Consider the following 19,142-nt stretch of genomic DNA (forward strand, 5'->3'; position numbering starts at 1 on the left):
ATAAGAATGATAAGGCACCCAGATTCCCAGATTTGACACAGCAGTGACATGATTATGACCATGGGTGTCCCCCCTTTTCTAGCATTTTTTCTTCTTCTCTTCTTGTGTCTTGTATTGCCGATTTTAGTATATCTTTTGTTCTTTCTTACTTCTTCTTTACTTAGTCATTTCTATTTGAAGTGTTTTCCCCTCCTCTCTATCTCTCTGACTAGGTTTTTCTGTTTCTCTTCCTCCCTCCCATCTCTGGATTTTCTCTTTTACTCTCTGCGTGTATGTTTTTCACTTCTTTATTTCTCTCTCTCTCGATTCTTTCTTTCTCTTTCTCTCTTTCATACTTTTTTCTTTCTCTTTCTCTCTTTCATACTTTTTTTCTTTTTCTTTCCCTTTTTCTCTGTATGTGTCTTTCTCAAATCCTCATTTCTCTCTCGATATACACACTTCTTTTATCTATCTCTCTCTCTCTCTCTCTCTCAATCTTTCTAACTTGTTTCTCTTTGTCTGGTTTGCTTTCCTTTTCAGTGTCTCTATCTGTCTTCTTGAATTCTCTTCCCTCCCTTAATTCTATTTCGATTCTCTTCTACATTCATTCCTCTTTCCCTTAAAACGTTTCTCTCGTATGACGCCTGACAAACATGACGTCACTATATCCCACTTAAGGACTCAACTTTTCGACGCTTGCAAAATTACCTGTGGGAGCTCATGATTATGATGGCGCCGGTGGACCTCTAAACCTTGTGTTCTCGGTTTAGAATTACGATATGTTATCCGCTTAACCACAAGAGGCTGTCACCGTTGATCTCAAGCCGTGCATCACATGGTGTTCCATTCTTTGGCGGCATCGCCCGCCATGGACCCACACGTCAAACACTCGCTTTGGAAGAACAGCGGGTTTAATTAATATGGACATGATAGCTTGAGGCTATGTGATCATCCACGAGACACATGCAAGCGATTAAATTGATTACGAGCCTCGATCCCTCCAGGCCAGTCCACAGCGGAGATGATCCAATCCACAGCCAACTAGTCGAGTCCCGCCAGCAACAAGGAAAAACGATTTGAATCCCTGCAAAGCCCGAGGGTGAATTCACGCTGAACGGAATCATTACATTATAGTGTTGAAAGCGAGACTTCACGAGTGATAAGCAGATGCCTCTTTCACTTCAGCTGTTTATCGAAATTTCCTCTTGGAGAAAATAAGTATACTGGTCCTTCTTGCTGCTGGCATCATTATCTTCCTAAGCTGAAGATAATTATGTGTGTGGAAGCGGAAGCGGAAGCGGTCTAAGGTGTCAAGCTTTGATTTCCGGTTACGGGACGCGCGCAGCTTCGAGCCTCCTGGGAGCAGCGTAACAACTTTTCTCCTGAGATTTCGCCCTGTGTATGGGACCGGTGGCCACTCACCATTGTGAGGAAATTGGGGAACTACGAATGAGTTCCGTAACCTGGTCATGGAAACCTACAACGACTGGGGGTTCGTCGTGCTAACCACGCGTCATCCCGTAACTGGTTGGATTATCTCCACCTTGGATCAGCGAGTGAGGCCGGCAGTTGGTGCGTGAGGCTATCGTGAATGGTTTTTGGGGCTATCTGTGGATGGTAATACGATCCAGAATGTTTTTTGGCGCTATGCGTGAATGGTTTTTGTGGCTATGCAGGAATGTTTTTTGCGGGAATGGTTTCTGGGGCTATTTGTGTATGGTCATACTATCCCGAATGGTTTATGGAGCTATGAGGGAATGGTTTTGGGGGGCTAAGCGGGAATGTTTCTGTTAAGAAGGTTGAAGCACTGCTTTGCCGTTCGAAACACAACGCTAGTCAAGATTTGCCCGCCATTTTGCGTGTTCAGGAAGCGAGAAAAGAACGAACAATAATTACTCGATATCTCGACAATAGATACTAATTTCGTTAAAAAAAAAGCGAAATCCCTTGTTAAACAATCTTTCGCAATGCAGAATAAGTAAGTACGAATGCCAACAATTACAGAATAAACGAGTTACAGCCGATTCCCGGCGTTGACAGCTTTTCCATTTGTTTTATGTATTTATATATATATATATATATATATATATATATACATGTATATATGTACATGTGTGTATTGTTGCTTGACAAGGTATCAGTGAGGTACGAGGGATGTCAGTCGGGGATGGAGCAGTGAAATTTTAGTCGAGCTGGGGTTTAAAAGTCGCGAATAACCCTCAGCTGAGAGGGAAGAAAGGCGAATGAGCAGAAGTACACTCTCCTAATCAGGCAACGATTTCCCTGGCGTCTTTGATCCTGGTGACGACCACGGCACGGGCGGGGTGAGTATGCCGGACAGCAACTGTTGGCTGCGACAACACTTGAACGATCGGCAGCGTTGGCTATGTGGCCACCGAAATGTTGGCACAAACTGATGACGTTTCCCAAAATCCGGGGTACTTAACCGACTGGCCACGTGCCGTGTTTCTGATGAGCTTGCAAGCTATGGTGTCACTACTTCCCTCTTTCGCCGGGAAAAGCAACCCGGTAGCGCGTTTACAAACCCTCCAGTGCTGCAGAACCAGACGGATATAACGCTTTCTTATTGGCTGTGTGCACCGGAAGTGTTTATGTTCCGTGTCCATCCATTACCTTATCTACCTGAAAGCCTCACGGCTTGCTCCGTGTACGTGACTAAGCGTCATCAACTGGAGGCGAGATAGCCGCCATGTTTGATTTGCTTCTTCGGAATCAATGTTGGACCTTTTTAGTGAAAATGGAATTGTAATGCAAATTTAAGAACTGTAATCTAGTTTACATGACGTATAAATATGCTTAAATGTGCAAGAGGTATGGTGTATAAGTGTTGTGTGCTCAATTGCAGAGGCAATTATGATGAAAAAGGTAAGAGGAACGTTCACATTTCTTCAAGAAGTAGCTGAAAATGAGCAATGTTTGGAGCAATTCCATGAGATTTGGTTCTTACGAAAAGATACAAGTTAAGTTACAAAGGTTTTATACTCATAAATAAATAAGAGTAATAGTTCATGATGTAAACATTTCATGTGTCCGGAATAGGCATCTAATATACCTACCCTTGAATGTGGTCATGTTTTATCTTTTGTCAACATTTTTTTTAGAAATATCGAATAATTTACCCTGAATTACAAGATTATTGCTTATGATTGCAAATTAATTTGTTTCAAGATTTACTCAACGTTTAAAATATTAGCTACGTTCGTGTCTACCAAAGCAATGTTTTGCTGCACATTTTATGCAAGCTTTCGATAAAATATTCATATTATTTACACAAATTTTCAGTTTCAAAATATGCTTAATGAAAGAAAGCTATACAACGGGGCAAAGTTGATACATGTGTACATTTACATTCTTATTTTATCCCGCTTTATGCTTCTTTATGCTAATCGGAGGCTAATGCAAGATATGTTGTGCATTCAAATACAAGGGTGCGATATGTAACAAGAACTTCGATTAAATATTCATGTGTAAAACTATCCAGGAACATATTACTTACGTTTCAAATACAAATGTTTCCACACAGAAAGCATTTTGTTACCTAGCTATGTTAATATGAACTACAAATGAATTAAATTTTATAAAACTGTTTCATATGAACTGCTTTTTATTTTTTGTCTTTGTGAAGCTTCAATGTTCGTAACTGTGATTATTAAATCAGTGATAATGTTTATTGTTTCATAATTTATTAACATTCTTCACGATTTTATTAACAGTGTAAAAACAGTGTAAAGAAATATTCCAAATGTTTATTTCCTTCCCAAGTGAACGCTAAGATCGAAATATTAATCTGCGTTTTTCTAATGAAAATGTTTCGTTCAATAAAGTCAATAGGATCGAAATTACAATGTGACAAATGATTTAGGTTTAGTCTTTATTCACATATATGTAACATTGCCCTTGTACCAATTTCTTTCGCTTTTGCTGAAAGGTTATAGAAATTAAGTTCTTGTATTGAGATTGTATAGCTACCCAGAATATCTGCATTATCTGGTTGATTAATTTTGGGTAAAGTTAGACAATTTAATTGATTAGGTAACTTGGAAAGTTTACGGTTAACCTAACATGGGTGGGGGGGGGGGTTCTGATTGAATCAATTGATTTTACATACAAAAGTTCATACAAAAGCGGTTACGAGTTTTACTGTAGCTGACAAATATTCCCTATAATATTTTTCAAATAGATGCAATGTTTAAATTTTTCTGCCAGGAAGTTTCTAACTGTTTCAACTCTTACTTTATGCTATGGTAGGAATTTTTGTGGAGGCCATACTGACTTCCTGAATGAAAATTTTGGTGTAAATATTCAATATTATACTTTTTTCTTCTAACTATATTCGTGTCGAGGGTATATGTCAAAATTTAACTTCATAAAAGAAATAAATATACCTTAAATCTCTACGGTAAAATTACGACAAGGTGTTTACAGCGTTAAGACGATCGCCTCCAGATGATGACGTCTTGACTGAGCGCTGTGGCCTGAACCTCAAAATGGTCTTGGTCCATCACTCCTTGTGTGTTTGTTTACAGCATAAGGATGAAAATATCAGTCTCGTGATTATTTAGTAATAAAGTTCGTAATCAAATTGTCGAAATTGTGTGAAGAAATATATGGAGAAACAGTAAGAAAATACTATTCAATCGTTACCTGGTGATAAAAATTATTACGAAGCCATCGAATTATAATAATGTTGAATATCTCTGAAAGCACTGTGAAGTGATTACTGCATTATAGAATAAATTTCATACTACTAAGTTGCCATTTCTGCATAATCAACTATTTACATGACATATTAAATATACAATTGGGGCGTAATATATCAACCAGTGTTTAAACGAGTTTCTTATCGTATTGGGATAGATAACTGAAATCTACCATGTAAATCTGAACCCTGCCCTCTAGCGTTAAACGCATTAACTTTCGGCATGACAGCCAATCAGAAGCCAGGTATCGATGGAGGTTGTGCAGCACTATAGGGTTTGTAAATTCGCGACCCGGTAATAGCAAGCTGGATTCTGTCTAGCCAGAGGAATTTTGTTATTGTCGCTACCTTGATCGGGTCAGTGTGCTCGAGTTAAAGTTCTTTTTTACTGTTAGCTTTTGATGCTCGTTAGCTTTCCTCTCTCTCTCTCTCTCTCTCTCTCTCTCTCTCTCTCTCTCTCTATATATATATATATATATATATATATATATATATATATATATATATATATACATATGTGTGCGGGGGTGCATGTGAATTAAAACACCATTAAGACTTGTTTCCATGAATATGAAAAAATAAATATGCTGACCAAGGCAGTAATTTATTTTATTAAAAACATTAGCTAGAAGGTTGAAACGTTACGTTTAGTTTATGTTTTTAATAAAATAAATTACTGCCTTGGTCAGCATATTTATTTTTTCAAAAAATATGCAACATCAAAAACATCATATTACCATAATTCGGTCCTGAGACAAATTATTCGTCAGACAAACCAACTCCATTACAATATTTTACATATTATTTTACATATTCCTGTTAGTTTTCCAACACTCGAGTAACAAAAATTTGTTTCAAATATTGCGGAAGAATAAACGACAAATGATAACAACACTTGAAATAATCGGTACATATTTAAACTTGCACCAAATCTTCTCGCGGGTACTCAGTTTCTAAGGCATCGGAATTAGCCATTTGTCAGTAAGCAGTTCGAAAGACACCTTGCAGATGGCACTAGTAGTTTGTAATGCTGTATGGTTTTGCTAAGAAAAAAATATAAAATTTGAATTCGAGGGGGCAATTGTCCCTCTATTCTCTCCTACAGTTGCCCTTGGCCATTTGGAAGAAAAGATGCAAGTAATACGTGGAAAACAATTCTATTTTTAGTAGTTTTGTCCTGCTACTATTAGATTCAACTACTCATGCTTTTTCTTACTTCAATGTTTGCCCGCCCTTGCCCCCCTAGAATTGATTTGGGTCCAAGGTTTGGATTAAAATCCCCCGCTTGACTCCCCCTCCTGTGGTTGCGCCACTGCATTGGAAAATGCATTAATTACCTTACACGTAATTAAAAAATTATCATGTATCTACCTTGACTATATGTACTCGTAGATATGACAACGTTGTACTCCGTTGCCAAGGCAGCTGTGCTGTCATCTGTTATCGAAAATTCGCCACAAAATGGCCTTTAGTGCAGCCTTAATAACTTTTCAAATTGAGATCTAAGCGAATTTCGACATTTACCTACAAATTTTTCAATAGTCCATCAATAATTTTAAAGACTTTTCCCAGCGAGAGCTGACGGTGTGGCTACTGTAATTATGTCCATGGTGTGATGGACAGAGCTGAAGTGGGGATACGAGATGACACGAGATCGTGCTGGGTGATGGGTTTTGCTTCTTTGGAGCCTTGACCTGTCCCTCAGCTGACCATCAATCATGCCTTGCGCGTCACCGTGTCACCTTGTCACCCAACATGTGCTTCATGAAGGGTCTCCTGCATCCGACAAAGAGTTGGGAATATTTCAACACAATTACAATTTTTTTTCGCCACAAGATCTTGAACCTGTTTGAATTTTTCATTGATCTTACTGAAATTCTGTTAATTGATAACGACGTTAGTATGAATTTGAAAATATGGTGAAAGAGTTACAAGAACTGACATGAGTGTCAGCAGTATCTTTTTATAGATGCATTAAATAACAGCTTCAGTGTGTTTAAACATTCCGGTTTCCAGAATTGAACGCTGACACATTACAATTGAACGCTACAGCCTTTACCGGTGTGCTGGCTGACGCATTACAGATGCTAAAATGTTCTGAAATACATATTATGCAGGCGAGCGCTTTACAGGTACATGCAACAGCTTTTCGAAATTATCAGTATGTAGGCTGACGCATTACAGGTGCAGTATGCAGGTTAACGCATTTCAGGTGCACGGTGCAGCGTTTCGAAGTTCACCGCTATGCAAGCTGAGACATGATAGGTGCACGCTGCAGCATTCGTGGGTGCACCGGTATATAAGCTGACGCATTACAGATGCATGTTATAGCTTTTTCGGAATTACTGGTCAGTAGGTTGACGCATTACAGGTGCACGCTACAACCTTTCTGAATTATCGGTATGCTGGCTGACGCATTACAGATTAAAGCTACATACAACCTTTCGGAATTATCGGTATGCTGGCTGACGCATTACAGGTTTAAGCTACATACATCCTTTCGGAATTACAGTTGAACGCTACAGCATTTACCCGTGTGCTGGCTGACACATTACAGGTGAAATTTACAGCCTTTCGGAATTACCGGTATGCTGCCTGACGCATTACAAATTAAAGCTACATACAGCCTTTCGGAATTATCGGTATGCTGCCTGACGCATTACAGGTTTAAGCTAAGTACAGCCTTTCGGAATTACAGTTGAACGCTACAGCCTTTACCCGTGTGCTGGCTGACACATTACGGGTGAATTTTACAGCCTTTCGGAATTACCGGTGTGCTGGCTGACGCATTACAGGTGCACTCCACAGCCTTTCGGAATTACCGGTGTGCTGGCTGACGTATTGCAGATGAACGTTAAATGTTCTGAAATACATATTATGCATGCTAACGCTTTATAGGTACATGCAACAGCTTCTCGGAGTTATCAGTATGTGGGCTGACGCATTACAGGTGCGCTATGCAGGCTGACGTATTACAGGTGCAGGCTGTAGTCTCTCGAAATTACCGGTATGCAGACTGGCGCATTACAGGTGCACCCTGTAGCGTTCTGGAATTTACTGTTATGTACAAATTTGGGCGAAACCTGGACTCGAACCAGGGTCTCTTTCATGCTGTGTCGTTTCTCTACCAAATGAGCTATCAAGGCCTGATTTCCTGTCGCTGTTATACCTGTGTGAAATTCCAACCAAAATGGTATGAATTGGTCTGGTGGTCATGCACATTGAATGATTTTCATTTGTCGCTTGTCACTCTTACCCGAAAGCTTGTTTTAGAAATAAGCCTATTGTGTTACAAAACGGATGAATCTCTTTGTAAATAGTTCTCAGGATGTACATTTCTCTTACTAGGTTCCAATCACCAGAAGGTACTATACGTTCCTCACACAGTATTGCGCCTCGCTAGTACTTCTCAGTGCTTTCACTGTGCAGAATGTAGAATATCTTCCCTCAGGGACGGCAAACATAATCCTTCAGGGATTCAATAAAAATGGCACACGCGTTTCCTCGTCGGAGATTTATAACCAGAAGCTACACTGTCTTCGGTTTGTACGTTCACGGCCGGCTGCCGCGACAAACAACAGATGGGCAACGTGACTCACATGAAAGAGAGGTTCCCGAACAATCCTTCCATGCTAGAGTTTTCGGGGCAGATGCTTTGGACGGAAGCCTTGGAATCTTATACCCGGAGCTTTCCTACGGAATGTGGATCAAGTACTTTTGTCTGGATTTTCCGAACCCACTCAGAACTTACTGATAACCATGTGCGTTGGCAGAGATTTTTGTAGAGGAAGTCAGGCCTTTGTTAAAATTTGAACTGTAGAAATACTAATAGCAACATAATTATTTACTACGTTTACGATTATTATTATTATGTAGTATTAACTATTACATAAAAATATTATGTAACAATAATTTTCTTCTAAATGTCTTCTTCTTCAAACTAACTAAACTAACTCTCTAGCCTCCTTAAACCAGAAGGTTTATGGCTGCAGCAACGCAAGCATTCCATCTGTCCGTATCCTGGGCAAGACCAATCCAATCTTTTCCATCCTTACCGATTTCCTTTTCGTCCATCACAACATTATATCTCCATCTTCGTTTTGACCTTCCTAAAGGTGTCTTACCATCAGGTTTCCCAACAAGAATCCTGTAAACTCCTCTTTCGTCTCCCATTCCCCTGCCTATCTAAATCCTTCTTGATTTAATCATCCTAATAATATCTGGACATGAATGCAATAATAATCATCATCAACTTAATATTATTACTATTTTTATATTCTTGGAGAAACTTTTCTATTCAATCCACCAGAGAGTGAATATCCACCATAACTGTTTTCCATTCATTGTTCTAAACACTTCACTCTCGTTCAATTGATGGATTAGTTTATTTTACGTCACCTTTCTGTCACTTTTGGCTAATCGAGAAGATGAGGATGAGTGATTATATTATGCAATCGATAAATGGGCACTCGGCCATGATCAGGCCACGATTCGAACTCTGGATCCTTGGAATCGTAGAGCGCTCTGATATCCACTCTGCCACAGGGGCCGGCTCACATTCGTTCAAGGAAAACAAAGCTTTAGAAGTTCGGAAAATTTTACTCATCAAGTTTATGTTGTGTGAACTGTCAAATAAAACCTAAAACCATAAATTTTGAAATTTTTGAAACATGTTTAACGTCGTATTCTTTGGACGGTAGAATTTGAAAAATTATAACCTAGATTCTGTATTTTATACTTATTTTTTTCGATCTAACGCATGATTTACTCTGGTTATTCTGTTTTAATGTGAGCTAACTGATTTCAAAAATGGATGTATGTATATATGTTTGTTCCGGCATAACTCTCGAACGCCTAGAGCAACTTCAACCAAACTTGGTACACATATGACTTACAATCTGGAAAGAAACACTGTGTGGGTAAGACACCTCAGGCACCCCTAGGGGGGGGGGGTGCGAAGGGGACATTAAATAATACTGTTATTTGTATTCTGTTGCGTGGCATTTTCGTTTGGCATATCCTGCACTTTATGTTTCCCGCTACACAGCATGGCGAATTTGTTTGCCTAGACAGAAGGGGCGAAATTCCAATAGTTTTTTGGGTCGCTAAGATGAGTAGTGACTCTCCCAATGCCGTTCAACTCCAAGTTCATTTTACACTATAGTTAGAATTCATTATTAGTATCCTGTCTAATTGAAGACGAGTAATCAGCTAGTTAAGAATATAAATAATAAATTTTCTCCCTTTTTGTTAGCTTGAAATGAATGTCAATTTCTAGTAATACAACTTTTCCGGAATGTCTGAAGTAGCGATGCGCAGAGGCGAATGCTTTTGGGCGGGGCCAGACTAGGTGGAGAAGGATGCGATTGGCTAGTCCAGTCGACCCCTCCCGCGCGGACCCTCCCCTCCGCGCGTTCATTGGACGAGGCACACACCCGCAACGTGCGCCCAGGACGAGTTCGTGTTATCTTACTCCAGACATTCCGGAAAATGAATATAGTTGGACTGACCAGTATAACTCTACTTCACCACATGGTTTCACCGTAAATCGATACGGTGCTGCTGATGTTCACTTTTACTATTTCTATTGTTTACGTAGCCGCGGTGGCTAAGTCGGTAACGCGTCTGACTACCATGCTAAAGGTCCCTGGTTCGATCCCCGGCCGGTTCAAATCCGGGAAGTTTTCTAACAAGCGGCCCCGGCGCCCACCCAGCGTCGAATAACATGGGTACCTTTGAAACCTGGGGGGTAAAGGCGGTCAGGGGCATGGTGCTGATCACGTCACCCCCACTCACGACCGGATCAAGAAAGTGTGGGGCGTTACCCCCACACCACCTATACGCCTTCATGGCGTGGTGCTAAGCACAGGGGAACACTTTACTTTTTACTTTACTTTGCTTTTCAACCTATTAGGTTAATCGCAATGATGAGGATGAAGGAAGAACTGATTACATTTACGATTGAGCGAACACAATGATGCATCCGTGCCTGACCAGGTTTCGAACATGGAACCTCTGGCTTCATCCACTCACCACAGATGCTGCCTGTTCACTGTTGTTTCAGCATACGCCTGTATCAACAGATTGAATTGAAGGTCCACTCTCAAACCATCTATATGAAACAGCATTGCAGATATACGTAGGGTAATAAACAATTTACAATTCTAAGCTCTTGAATTTTTGATTCATACTAGCAGTGATTACCTTTTAACCTCTCCTTAAAATGTAAAGGTGTGTAGGTGTATACGTAAGTCCCGACCCCTCTCTTCCTCTCTTTTCCATTTATTTCCATCTCTCTCTACTCTCTCTTCGTCTCGTATCTCTCTTCCTCTATCTATTTAGTCAGCCTTCATCTTCATTTCATACTTTCCTTCCCTTTCACCTTCTCTTTGCATTTCTTCATCGCGTTCCCTATCTCTGTTTCTAATTCTCTCTCTCTCTCTCTCTCTCTCTTTGTACTTATTTTTCTTTGTTTGTATTTGTTCATTTTCTATCTCTCTGTCTTTCTTTCTCTATCTCTCTTTCACTTACACTTTCTCTCTCACTCTCTCTCTCTCTCTCTGTCTCTGTCTTTTCTCATTGTATGTCTCTCTTTTACTTCCACACACACACACACTCTCTCTCTTTCTGTGTCCCTCTTTCACTTTCACTCTGTCATTTTCATCTCTCTCTTTCTTTTCCACTCTCTCTGTCTATTTTTCACTCCCATTCCCTCCGCCTTCTCTCTCTCTCTCTCTTATTCTGTCTATCTTTTCCTCTCTATGTTTCTCTTTCACTCTCTCTTTTTTCCTTTCCTCTTTCTGTTTCTCCTTCACTCCTAATCTGCCAGACCCCCTATCTCTTTCTGTCTTTTTCTGTGTCTCTCTTTCTCTTCCATTCTCTCTCTCTGTCTTTCCTTTCCTATCTCTCTGCCTCTAGCTCTTTCTCTTTCTCTCTTTTCCATTTCTCCATCTCTTTCTATGCCATTCTCTCTCTTATTCTAAAATTGCACCGATATGAATGATGTACTGAGGACCCCGAAGAAATTTATATCCTTTCATAAGGTTTGTAACCATGGCTATACAACTGATGCAATCGCCATGCCGAAAGTCATTTCCAATTGTGTTTGCACCACACGGAAGACATTGCCCTGCGGGTATTGCGAAATTGCGCATGCTGTTAGATTAATTAACAATTAACAGACAGGATCATCGAAGTAATAATTATCTTAATGGCAAGTTGCGGAATTATATTCCGGTAATTATCTTGGTATTCATATTTAGAAGCGTGTGTTGCAGGATATGAAGCAATCTTGACGTAAGACTGCTTGGGATAAACCACAATGAGAATCGGGTGTTTGTTCTCTCGCATGTCCATTTTGTATGGGGGAGATACCATTGTTTCTTAGTTACAAAAGGGTATCCACCAATGAGTTAGAATATTCATTCCTCACAATGAGATTGATATATTGTTATATTAGGCACAAAAGGCTTGGAGTGTTCTTATATTAGGCAGTGGGTGATAGGTATGGCATATATCGGCGAGAACTCGAGAACGTCCATGTGTTGTTGCATTCCTATGCCGTTCATGTAATCAAGGGGTTTGGGGTTCGATACCGGATGGAGGCATTTAGTAGTTCGGATCTCACTTTAAACTGTACGTCCGAGGTGTCGAATTTGGATACAGGAATTGATAAACAGATTACACAAGTCCAGCTAAGTATACATTTAGCAAAGATGTTGGTGTTAACATTGATCACGATAATATTTGGTTTTCATAAGACTTACAAAAATAATTTATAAGTAAAAGAATGCCTAGTGCATTGCACTGTATCGTGGACGAGATACAGAAGCTGTAGAAATCCATATAGAAGCGCACAATTTCTACATCTCAACCTTGCTAGAGCTGATGTCATTAGCACCATTACTTCCTAGTTTCTTCTCAAATTCCCATTGAATTCTGACCCATAGATAATTGCGCCTCGCAAAAACAAAAATGGGCGTTCCTTAAGGGTAATTGTTTCGACATTTGGTAATAAGTGTCACAAAACGATTTGAGAATTTAGAATTGACAAGGAAAACTGAAAAAACAAGCAATTTGAATATCCAATTTTCATCATTATAGGGCGGAGTGTTCACTAAGACACCTTTGAATCCCGGCCTGGGAATTGCTGTTCTTTGTAAGCGTAACGTCATCAATTTCATCATATTATCACTCACCCTCATGGTCGCGATTACCCAAAAGTGGCAGAAAAGAGACACCAAGTAACAAGAATCAAATCATTGTTGTCGATGAAGTGTGTGAGTAGCTGTTTGTTACTAGTGGATATAATTTCCTCAATGCATCACGTACGTATACTCAATTAGATATTACTCTTTTGTCTTGGATGGCGTAGTGTTAACGTCTTCGCCTTGTAGTCAATGGGTTTCGGGCTCGATACCCGGTGGAGGCACATAATGCTTCAGATTACATTTTAATCTGTAGATCCAGTCCTCATTATCCTATCTGTGCATAAAGTGGACGTAAACAGCAGTCCATGCTCAAAATTCGTTCATCTTTTTCTCCACATATGAACAAAGTTAGCCAATGCGCGAACTGAAGAACAAATAAGATACCACCTCAGGAATTGACCGAATTTGATTGGCTCACGTGCTGGTTTTTGGCGAGAAAGGAACAAAGTTATACCTCACAAACTATAGTCCCTTCCAAACATTCCACGCTTACGACCATGCTTATATCAATATCCATCGTACCTCATGGAGAGACAAGAGACTCACGAATCACAACGATCTATGAGAAAGAATGTATTTACCATTCTTAGAGAAGACTTTCCGGCTTCACCCTTAGAATTCTATGATGTCTGACCTCGTTTTTGTGCAGCAAAAGTGAAGGAAAGAAAAATATATTTCCTCAACTGACTTTGTGTCGTCGAACGATTTCGCACCTCTGCAGGAGCCATCCTTTTCATTGAGATCAATACGTCTGGTGAAAAATATCTCCGTACGCTATTAGTTGAACTTTTCAAAGGGTGCTTATTTTTCTGTCGCCGTGTGCCATGCCTTAGGTATCAATAGCTTGTTACACTTTTTGAAGAAGTGCTTTTCTATTGGTAAATGCTGTGCTTTGAAGACGTTCAGTTCTCCATGGCTTGATTTGCAATAATAACACTCGGCCTTTTGTTAAAAAAGGAGCACTATCATTATCATCTTCTAGCGAGAGAAAGGATCACACGCACACGTATTTATCACACTATTTTCTCTATTTCTTTCTCACTCTTTTTTATACAGCACGTTCTGTAGAGGGATCGAAAAATAAATGATCACGTTCAAAGCGGAGGAAGATAGTGTTGTGATTTTCATTTTGCAAGATACAGAAACTCTTAGAGTTTATACACCAATACTGAACACACGTGCTTGCGCATGCGCGCCAATGTGCAATGCTCCTACAAGCCTGACGGTAAGAATGGAGAAGTTTAGATGTCTGCAGGGCAACTCGAGGCTCATACACTGAGTAGCATTGACCATTTTCCTAAACTCTGAGAGTTTCTACATCAAGGTATGTAAAAAGGTTTGTTAATAAAACCCGCGGTATTGCAGTCGATAGGGCTGACTGTGACACGGATATCCTGGTTCGATTCCGGTGTGGGTGACCTTTTTGTGGGAATTTTCCAACATTGTTAGAGCGGCACACCCTCTAATAAAGGATACCTTGGGATAAACGTCCGAAGCCTGGTGCTAATTACGTCACCTTCACAAATAACCACAATTTTGAATGTGTAAGTCTCCTACCTTTAGAGTCCACAATATGGAATGTTGTAACGTGTAGGGAGTAGTTTTTTACCACACTCTGATGGTTTAGTGGTAACGTCGTTGTCTCATAATCAAGGTGTTCCAAGTTCGATGCCGAATGGAGGCACATAAGTGATTCAGATCCAAGTTTAAACTGTAGGTTCAGTCCCGATTAGCCAATGTGAGCAATAAGCGGACATAAAGCAGAAACACTCAGACTCATTGTGTGACTGATTGAATTGGTTTTCTACGCTTTTCTGCCAATTTGGGTTAATTGCGAATATAAGGATGAGTGGTAAGGGACAGTCAGAACTAACACTCACACCCAGATTGGTACTCGAACCATGGACCCCTGGCGTCGTAGCGCACTCTCTCGTTTTTGTATGTTTCAGTATCCTTCTCCCCTCCTACACACACTGTGCCAATTTACCCTTTCCTCACACCCATTTCTGGAGGGTGTTGCAATGAAAAGTAACTGCAAGCATCCAGAACACACTCACCGTTCAGTTAACTTTTCTTGAAACACCTTGTAATATTTTGAATATACACGTATATATATATATATATATATATATATATATATATATATATTTCACTTTTGCATTCCCTTTCTGCATCTTTCTGTTAGTACCGATAATAAGGATGAATTGATGAAGGGAGGATCACAGAGAAACACCCAAACCTGGGCCGGGACGTGAACGTACGGTAGATAGATAGTGAGTCGAACCCTCAACGCCTCGGCCACCGAGGTGGCTCGTTCTTGCTGGGCAGAAGTTATTGAAACATACCCTGAGTGTTTGTAACAACTGGAAAATGTCCGTAATAATATATTGCGTGAAACGAGAGATAAGGAAAGAGCATTTGAAATTAAAGTTTTTGGTGCGTAAGCGGCACACATTATACTAGGCCCAGCTCCTTCACTAAAATTGCCTTACCTAGTTAAAAGCTTAGGCTATAAAGGGACACTCAGCACATGTGTATAAAGACAAAGCATGGGGTAACAATCTTGCAGAGAGGAATATACTGGCTGTAGGGCAAGACGCCAGAGCATCGTTGCTGGAAGACTTCAGTTAACTGCGTGTAGTTGTGATTTTTTTTGGAATTGTTGTTTTAAGTCAACTTCGTGAACAGCTAATCGGAACTGGACCTACAGTTTAAATCGGTATCCAAACTACTGTACAATGTGCCTTCACGAGTATCGAACCCGTTACCCCTTGATTACAACGCGACGTTTAAACCTTAACCAGCCGCACCTCTTTCACCACCTTAAGTAGGCGCGTGTTGGTTAATTTGACCCCCAAATATAAAATATTATTTGTAATCAAGTAAGATACAAATGCACCAAAAAATACTTTGATACGATTAAATTTACTATTTTCAAGAATTTAAAGTAGTTTTTGAATAAAGAAAATAGGTGCAATTAATTTTTAAAAATAGTATGAACAGACATTTCATTTTCAACATTGCAAAACCGTTTCCTGAAATAGCTAAATCAAATGATAATAATGAGGAAAGTGTGGAATAAGCAATACAATTTTTTGTACAGTATACTCTTCAAATATTTGTGTAAATTTAGCAATATCCATTTTTTAAAGAAATGCAAATATATATATTTAGTAAGTTTTACCTTGAAAAAAATTGAAGTTCCAATACATAAATTTTCAAAATCTCAATTGTTTCACACAACTAACTAATCGGGACCATTGTATTATCTTTTTTATCATACATCATATCATATATTATGTCAAATATACTAGTCTTATTTTTAAAACTTCATCTTCATCGGCAAATTTGGCATTTCTTTCCCTTACAGAATATCCCCGTATAATTTCTACGTATGTAATGGTATTTTCCACAATGATCATCGATAGCAGATTTGACATTTTTTGCAGTTGCAAGTGATCCAAGAAGATGTAAAACAATGTTCATACTTCTTTTGTGAACATTCGAACATGAGCAGGGAGCTTCTTTCCATCGAGTTATTTTGTCTTTTCCCAAGAAATAAGTTTCATCTTCATCCGGGATATCATTCTCATCATCATGATTTGTCTTAGAATTAGTATAAAGTTCTCACTCAGTAACATGATATTCTACATCATGATCTGATTTGGAGTCAATTATTCATCTTGAAGCACTTCACATGAACTAGGTTCGAAATGTCCTCCAACAGCCACCGTATATGCCCATGCTGTCTTTCATACTACGAGCTTTTGAACGATTTCTTAGAAAAAATAAACATTCACTTTATAACACGGTCACACAACACAGATCAAGTAAAATCTGTTAACATATTTCACTCACGAAGCACGGTAAGAGAAAGTTCGATTAGGCGTAACTAGACGCATGGGGTATATTTGACCCCCCATCAACTTTGAAACAGATTCACCTTGCGCAATGACACACATAATGAAAGAAATGACCTTGACAGTTGACTCAGACTGTTTTAGGAAGATAATAGATAAGCTAGCACAGGGGGCAACCAACAAGTTTCTGGGCGTTATAAAAAACCTACCTGGGGTCAAATTTACCCCCGCGCGCCTGGTTAAGGGTTAAGTGAGGTTTTATGTCTTCTGCAAAGGTTACCCCTTACACCCCGATAAGGAGTAGAGACTGTGCTTTGAAGTACTGAACAACAAATCTCCCCTCACCTTTCCACATTGTGTATACACCCTCCTGTTTCTTGAACAACAAGATACTCACAAATATCAAACAAATACTTTGGAATTGAGTTCTGTCCTTTTTGTTCTTATTGCACACATTAAAATCCGAAAAACAGAACCGCCTCCGCCATTTATTAAAGCGAAAAAGATATCAGACCTGGAAAGTTGCTCTTACCAACGCAATTTCGTGAATTAGAATTCTGTATTGGAAAGTTTTCGCAAGAGCTTCCCTGCTCCGAAGGAGGGTTTTTATGTTTCTTCGGCGAAAGAACATCGACCAACTTTCCTTCTCGGATCTCTGCTGTCTTAAGATTCAGTTGGCAAGCTTTTAAATTCGCTGGAAACTTGCCCAACACGAATCGAGGCCTTCGGCTTTCGAATGCTCAATAAATTCCCTTAACATTCCCAGACCCTGAAACAGGCAGAACGAACTATATTGTGGCGCTAGTTTAACTTCTGGGTCAAAATTTATATTGTGCTTCTCCATTTCATCAGTTATAAAGTTGAGCGATTGAGGCGCGGCTAATTTTGTCTACATGTAAACACACTATAATCTCAGGAGGGCTGTAAAGTGTGGCCTGAGAAGGGAAACCAACCTCTCTTCCAGTCCTGTTATAAGAATTAATTTAGCAGAGTGTTGCACTAAAATATTAAAAAATTACTTCAGAATGTAAGAAAATATCTATTATGTAATCACGAAATACAGTATTATCAAATAATATTGGTAAAAAAAATCAACGGAAACTTCGAATTTTGCATAACGTCCAGGATAATTGAATGTGTGAGGTGAAGAAGGTAAAGATTCCAGGTTTTGGTCATTTTGAGCTGAGATAGACATTTTTTACTTCAGCATCAACCGACACAGAGAAAGCAAACAGTCTTCCTCTCAGCTCGTAGTAGTAGTCAGTGGGAACCATCATTGAGGGAAAGAAGGAAAACATTTCTGGAATGCTTGCCTTTCAGCTCTCAGCACCGACAAGAAGCAGCCAACATTTCAAGTAAAAGGTGTTGAAAATCAACTTTAGGCAATGGTAACCTATGCTGTTCAAGAATAACATTAAAAGCTTAGATAGCAGAGAAGTGTTTCAAATTATCAAGCACAGGTATCTCATGTAAAAAGAAGAAGAAAAATGATATTTGACAGGACACTAGTTTATAGATTACACTAGAAGAAGTATTCAAGCTCTACAAAGACGGTGAGATTGTTCTTGCTACTACTAATGTTTATGATGGGAAAGTTCCGATAAACAGTAACAATTTTAAAAAAAATGAGGACGTGGCTAAAATTGTGCATTAAGTACAAAACGACTGCAAAGAGTTGTATGACATCATTTTATCATGGCCTTCATCCATGCAGTCTGCATATGATTAACATTCTGATAGCGACTCGCAGTGCTGTAGAGAGAATACTGTTCAAAGTAATGTCCATGTTGCACGTTCACCCGTATTTGAAGAAAATGTTGTGTTACTTACAATTTATTGTCGAGAATTGTTAATGTAAACATTTTATTTTGTCAGAACACTTATATTGCAGTCATGGTAATGTTATATCAACTAATAACTGGGCTGTAATGTTTGAAAACTGCATTTATTGTTTGCTACGTTCAATTGTGAACCAAAAGGATAACACTCCACAATGTTTTTATAACTCTGTCTATTTAAATATGAACAATTTACAAAAAATATTGCTTTAGAATTATTGTCAGAGCTTTGTATTATAATTTTACAATAGAAAGTTCTTTAATTAATAAAGCTTTTTGAACCTCAGAACTATTTCATTGATTTTCCAAAACTTACACTCTGTGGAATCTGTTCCTTCTTTCTCACCCATTCAATTATACTCTACAAAAGTTCACTATATATAGGTAACGGATCAGCACTTTAAGAGAGAGAGAGACATGTGGATAGAAAAGGAGAAAGGAGATGGAAAAAGGGCTCGGCTATTCCTCTACACAGAAAAGAGAAAGGAGAAAGACAGAAGCCGAGAAGGAGAACACAATGAGAGAGAGAGAAAAC

Source organism: Lepisma saccharinum, chromosome 26 (assembly GCF_977018435.1).
Source record: "Lepisma saccharinum chromosome 26, izLepSacc3.1, whole genome shotgun sequence".
NCBI lineage: Eukaryota > Metazoa > Arthropoda > Insecta > Zygentoma > Lepismatidae > Lepisma > Lepisma saccharinum.